Genomic DNA, 7,340 nt, shown 5'->3' on the forward strand with positions numbered 1-7,340 from the left:
TTTATACACTGAGATGTTATGCAAAAGTCACGTGGGGTCAGCAGTCCTGACTTTTATCAAAGTCAGGTGCTTCATACAAATGTATACAGAGGTCTTAGGGGTGTTACATCATCTTCTGGCCAGGGGGCCTGCTGACAATTTATGACCCTCTCCTGTGACAGCAGTCAGTCAACCAGGACACTTATTTCTCCATGGGTGATTATTCTTAAAACAGACGCCACCCAAATAAAGTTACATTCCTATAGGGTGAGGGTGTAGTGGGTTTTAGTTAAGGAAAGAATTTACTTAGCCTAAGGTCTAACATGATTAATATCAAAGGTTAATACTTATTTCTTCTATATATTCATTAATGTGTGTAAGGGCGGGGATATGGAGACTTAGCAACAAACATTGGCTCAACAAATGAAAAACCCTTCACCAATACAATTTCTAATCAGCCCACTATACTTAATACTCATAGTTTTCTAACTTTTCTAAGGAACCTGTTTTTAGAAGGTTTAAAGCATCTCATGCCTCTCATGGTTGGGAGGCTGTGAGCAATCACATGTGGCTGGACAAGCCTGTCAGGCAGGCCAGAGAACCTTCAGAGGAGTTTGTAGGTTAAAACACTCTTGTCATGCCCAGGAGTTTTTATTAACTGGAGGTCTAAGTTAACTCCTTCTCTGAAAGAGGTGGCAGGGGACAGACCCCCGTAAAGTCAGAGGTGTAGGTGAGAGCACAAAGTAGTAAAGTAGGCAGACTCTGGTTATGGGGGAAGATGCTCGAGGATTTCCAGGGGGACTCCTAACGCTCGATCCCACCTTTGTGTATGTTGAGCCTCCTTCCTCATGACCTTTGCCATGGGTGGAGTACCTCACTCTGGCCCCCAACAAAAACCACCACCTTTACAGGGGAATCCATCATCATTCAGTCCACCTAGAGGTTCTGAGGGGTCTTTTAAATATTTTCTGAGGCTGTGTCTTTTCAGATTTGTGTGTGAAGATTCCTAACTAGAAGATTTTATCTATTTTTTTTTTTTTTTGCATGCAGCCCATAGTCTCTTGCTCCCTGTTTCTGTTTGCTGTAACTCAGCTCCTTGAAGCGACAGCACATCACCCAGCCCTTTTTTGACTTCAGTAGCCCTTAGGCATTTATAGTATGTCAGGTCCCATAGAGGCCCCAATAAAAACTACACAGACACTAGTGCTTCCTTAGTCCCCGAAAAGCCCAGATGCCGGATACATGCTCCACACTATTCTTTTTCCCCTCAGTGAGGGAGAGTCACTGAGTTGCACTGGCCTCAGTCTGATACAGGTGGGCCTTCTGGACATAAAATTTTCCAAAGAATCCACTTATATTGTCATAAAACATGTATTAATTAAGTTACATCCTTCTAAATTATTTGAATCTCAATTTATAGCCTAGTATGTGATTAGAGTTTTTTGTAAGCATTTCTCATACACCTGAGAATTATACGTAATGGTAGTTGAATGCATTGTTCTATTTGAGTCAGCTAGTATATACAAGTTCATTAATCACATGATTTAAATCTGTACTCTTACTCTTTCCACCATTACTGAGTTACTTAAAATTTCCAAAACAACTGTGGAGCAGTTTCTTTCTGTTCATAGTCATGCCATCTTTTTATTTATTTTTTTAATTTTTAATATAAATTTATTTAATTTATTTATTTATTAATTTTATTTTTAAACTTTACAATATTGTATTAGTTTTGCCAAATATTGAAATGAATCCACCACAGGTATACATGAGTTCCCCATCCTTAACCCTCCTCCCTCTTCCGTCCCCATACCATCCCTCTGGGTCATCCCAGTGCACCAGCCCCAAGCATCCAGTATCGTGCATCAAACCTGGACTGGCAACTCATTTCATACATGATACTATACACGTTTCAATGCCATTCTCCCAAATAATCCTACCCTCTTCCTCTCCCACAGAGTCCATAAGACTGTTCTGTACATCAGTGTCTCTTTTGCTGTCTCGTACACAGGGTTATTGTTACCATCTTTCTAAATTCCATATATATGCGTTAGTATACTGTATAGGTGTTTTTCTTTCTGGCTTACTTCACTCTGTATAATAGGCTCCAGTTTCATCCACCTCATTAGAACTGATTCAAATGTATTCTTTTTAATGGCTGAGTAATACTCCATTGTGTATATGTACCATGGCTTTCTTATCCATTCATCTGCTGATGGACATCTAGGTTGCTTCCATGTCCTGGCTATTATAAAGTGCTGCAATGAACATTGGGGTACACAATGTTCTCTTTCAATTCTGGTTTCCTTAGTCTGTATGCCCAGCAGTGGGATTGCTGAATCATAAGGCAGTTCTATTTCCAGTTTTTTAAGGAATCTCCACACTGTTCTCTATAGTGGCTGTACTAGTTTGCATTCCCACCAACAGTGTAAGAGGGTTCCCTTTTCTCCACACCCTCTCCAGCATTTATTGTTTGTAGACTTTTGGATCACAGCCATTCTGACTGGCATGAAATGGTACCTCAGAGTGGTTTGGATTTGCATTTCTCTGATAATGAGTGATGTTGAACATCTTTTCATATGTTTGTTAGCCATCTGTATGTCTTCTTTGGAGAAATGTCTATTTAGTTCTTTGGCCCATTTTTTGATTGGGTCATTTATTTTTCTGGAATTGAGTTGTAGGAGTTGCTTGTATATTTTTGAGATTAGTTGTTTGTCCGTTGCTTCATTTGCTATTATTTTCTCCCATTCTGAAGGCTGCCTTTTCACCTTGTTAATAATTTCCTTTGTTGTGCAGAAGCTTTTAAGTTTAATTAGGTCCCATTTGTTAATTTTTGCTTTTATTTCTAATGTTCTGGGAGGTGGGTCATAGAGGATCCTGCTGTGATGTATGTTGGAGAGTGTTTTGCCTATGTTCTCCTCTAGGAGTTTCATAGTTTCTGGTCTTACGTTGAGATCTTTAATCCATTTTGAGTTTATTTTTGTGTATGGTGTTAGAAAGTGTTCTAGTTTCATTCTTTTACAAGTGGTTGACCAGATTTCCCAGCACCACTTGTTAAAGAGACTGTTTTTAATCCATTGTATATTCTTGCCTCCTTTGTCAAAGATAAGGTGTCCATATGTGTGTGGATTTATCTCTGGGCTTCCTATTTTGTTCCATTGATCTATATTTCTGTCCTTGTGCCAGTACCATACTGTCTTGATAACTGCGGCTTTCTAGTAGAGCCTGAAGTCAGGCAGGTTGATTCCTCCAGTTCCATTCTTCTTTCTCAAGATAGCTTTGGCTATCCAAGGTTTTTTGTATTTCCATACAAATTGTGAAATTATTTGTTCTAGCTCTGTGAAGAATACCGTTGGTAGCTTGATAGGGATTGCATTGAATCTATAAATTGCTTTGGGTAGTATACTCATTTTCACTATATTGATTCTTCAAATCCATGAACATGGTATATTTCTCCAACTATTAGTGTCCTCTTTGATTTCTTTCACCAGTGTTTTATAGTTTTCTATATATAGATCTTTAGTTTCTTTAGGTAGATATATTCCTAAGTGTTTTATTCTTTTCGTTGCAATGGTGAATGGAATTATTTCCTTAATTTCTCTTTCTCTTTTCTCATTATTAGTGTATAGGAATGCAAGGGATTTCTGTGTGTTGATTTTATATCCTGCAACTTTACTATAATCACTGATTAGTTCTAGTAGTTTTCTGGTGGAGTCTTTAGGGTTTTCTATGTAGAGGATCATGTCATCTGCAAATAGTGAGAGTTTTACTTCTTCTTTTCCAATTTGGATTCCTTTTATTTCTTTTTCTGCTCTGATTGCTGTGACCAAAACTTCCAAAACTATGTTGAATAGTAATGGTGAAAGTGGGCACCCTTGTCTTGTTCCTGACTTTACATCACAAGCATGGAAATTGAAACTGTAATCAAAAATCTTCCAGCAAACAAAAGCCCAGGTCCAGATGGCTTCACAGCTGAATTCTACCAAAAATTTAGAGAAGAGCTAATACCCATCCTGCTCAAACTCTTCCAGAAAATTGCAGAGGAAGGTAAACTTCCAAACTCATTCTATGAGGCCACCATCACCCTAATACCAAAACCTGACAAAGATCCCACAAAAAAAGAAAACTACAGGTCAATATCACTGATGAACATAGAAGCAAAAATCCTTAACAGAATTCTAGCAATCAGAATCCAAAAACACATTAAAAAGATCATACACCATGACCAAGTGGGCTTTATCCCAGGGATGCAATGATTCTTCAATATCCACAAATCAATCAATGAAATTTATTTATTTTAATTGGAGGCTAATTACTTTACAATATTGTATTGGTTTTGCCATACATCAACATGCGTTTATTTTTAAAAATATTAACACTGTATATTTATGAAGAATTTGGGATCGTTATATCTTCTGGGACATAATTGTTTATCATTATGAAAAACCACCAATTCCTCTCTATCTGAAGCACACTTTTCTTCTTTAATGTCAGCATTATCAGCATTTAAAATATATATATTAAACATTACTTTTATGGCATATTTTGTGCCTATCAATCATTTACTTTTGAGAGTATATTAGCATATTGTGTAGAACATCCAAAACCAGGTACATATTTTTATGTATTTGTCAGCTAGTTATTAGGTTTTCCCAATAAGGGCATAAATATGGATAGCGGAAGAGGATGTAATCCACCAGAAATTTATTTTAAAGAAGTCTAAGTCATCTCTTCATAAATTTTACTTTTGCCTTCTGGACCTGTTCAAGTGTGATCTCCCAAGTACTCTTTCCCTTTAATGATAGACTGTTGTAAATGACCTAGTTTATCAATCAGAAGGTCCAGTAATACTCAGTTCATTATGGAAAGCTCAAATCTAATGGTGAATTGAGGTCCTGTGTTTGGGCCTTAGTCTCTACTAGGACCCAGTAGAAAGCCAGGGAGTATTGTCCCAAAGGAGCATGTTTATCTGTAAACATGTTTATCTGCATGTTTCATAATCACAGTTTGTGTTATGAATGTTTACTTGTGACGAAGACTTAAAGAATTCCATTTGTCATTGATTGTTCAAGTAACATTGGAATTTCTTGATCATTTGGCCCATGCAAAAAGGGCATAATACTAAATTTCACATGGAAAAGCAAATATGATAATTAGGAAATCTTGAGAAACAAGAGTGATAGGAGAGGACTAACCACACAAATATTAAGATATGACCTCAGGCTTCTATAACAAAAACATATACTCAGGTAAGAAAATAGAGATAAATGGAGAAAAAAAAATGACAGACACATTTCTGAGTATACCTAATTGCATAAACTTTTGAAATATTCGTATTGTTCACATAATCCAAAGATAAAATTAAGCAGGGAAACACTAAAATTAAACACACACCACTGAGCATAATGTTAAAACACATTGCTAACCATGTAGGGTTTTTAAATTTTACCTTTCAAATTCAAAGATAATTTTTTCAAATATTTTGACAATTCACCACCAGTAGGATGGGAACTGCAGAGATAAATTGAACTTTATTTAGTATATTTGTCTTTATAATAGTGTAACAATTCAGAAACTATTCAGTTTTAAACTGAATAATTGATAGGCTAACAGATTTACTTTGGAGCCTAGTTTCTCATGGCAGAGAAAGATCCAATGTTGTATAAGAGAAGTTGAAAAATCCTGTTATTGGATTAGAATAAAATTGTCAGTGTGATGCCATTATTTTTTATGTATTTCCTTTCTCCATTTCATGAAAGTTCCAAGGAGTCATGATAGCTCAATAGCAAAACCCCACAAAGCATCCAGATGCATGGTTCTAAGCATCATTTCTTGCTAAAAATAGTTTCTGAGAACTGGAGAAATGGTTGATTACAGGACTAAATATTTGAAGGATATGATGAGCTAGAGTATCTTATTGTTACAGAAAGGGTAGCAGCATGTCAACAAAGGACTCACTTAGAAGGAGTACTCTATATCAGGACATTTGATCCCTCCAATAAATAATTATATAAATAGATAATAACACATTAAGTAGAAAACACTTCAAAATAAATTAATAAATTGTTAATAGGATTAGAGAAAAGAGTGTTGTTCTTTATGGTAAAATCCCAACTAATAGATGTAAAAGAACTGATAGATTTAGAAAAATAAATATTGTGTTAATATTAATGGTACTCTATTATATATTTCCACTATCTAGATTAGAGAACAACTAATACTGAATTATTATAATAGATAAGAGTTTGTTAAGAAATATGATATTTATACAATCTCAAAGTATTCCTGCATTGCACAGAATATCACTGTGCAATGAGGGGAAAGTACCTTTACAGTGGAGAACTTTATAGTAGAGAAACTAGCTAACCAGTAAGAAATACTAACATTGATAATATAAGCTAAGTCGCTTCTGTCGTGTCCAACTCTGTGCGACTCCATAGACGGCAGCCCATCAGGCTTCTCTTTCCCTGGGATTCTCCAGGCAAGAATACTGGAGTGGGTTGCCATTTCCTTATCAAGCTGACATCAAATATCTCTTAACATGATGTATTGAGATGTTTCAGTCCTACTGACTATTTGCCTATCCCTGTACAACTGATTGGAGAAGGCAATGGCACCCTACTCCAGTACTCTTGCCTGGAAAATCCCATGAATGGAGGAGCCTAGTGGGCTGCAGTCCATGGAGTCGCGAAGAGTCGGACACGACTGAATGACTTCACTTTCACTTTTCACTTTCATGCATTGGAGAAGGAAATGGCAACCCACTCCAGTGTTCTTGCCTAGAGAATCCCAGGGATGGGGGAGCCAGGTGGGTTGCCGTCTCTGGGGTCGCACAGAGTGAACACGACTGAAGCGACTTAGCAGCAGCAACAGTACAACTGATACAGTCTTAGTTATGGTGGCTTTATCTGGTAGAATAATTATCCTGGTTTCCTCACCTTCTTTTTAGGATTGCCTCAGCAGTATTGTCTTTCAGTTTTTATTGAATTTGTGTGCCATGAAGAAAGGTACACATAAAATACATGTGTAACACACCTAATTATGAAAAAAAAAAATGTGCACACATGTAACCAACAGGAAGAGTGAAAATTCTTATCAGACACCCAGAAACTCTAATCAGCCTACCTGTACTCATTTGGAATATTTTCTTTGAAAGCCTTATCATTTGGGACCCATACTGGTTTTTAAATAAACACTTCTGTGGTCAGAATGTTTTCAATTCTTTGACATTTTTTTTTAATTGAAGCATAATTACTTTACAATGTTGTGGTGGTTTCTGTCATACAGCAATGTGGATCAGTCAGAATTATATATATATCTCCTTCCTCTTGAGCGTCTTTTTCCCTGCTCCATCCCACCCT

The sequence above is a fragment of the Bos grunniens genome, chromosome 5 (assembly GCF_055505025.1).
Source record: "Bos grunniens cultivar Pamir isolate PY7600 chromosome 5, Bosgru_T2T1.0, whole genome shotgun sequence".
In the NCBI taxonomy this organism is placed as follows: domain Eukaryota; kingdom Metazoa; phylum Chordata; class Mammalia; order Artiodactyla; family Bovidae; genus Bos; species Bos grunniens.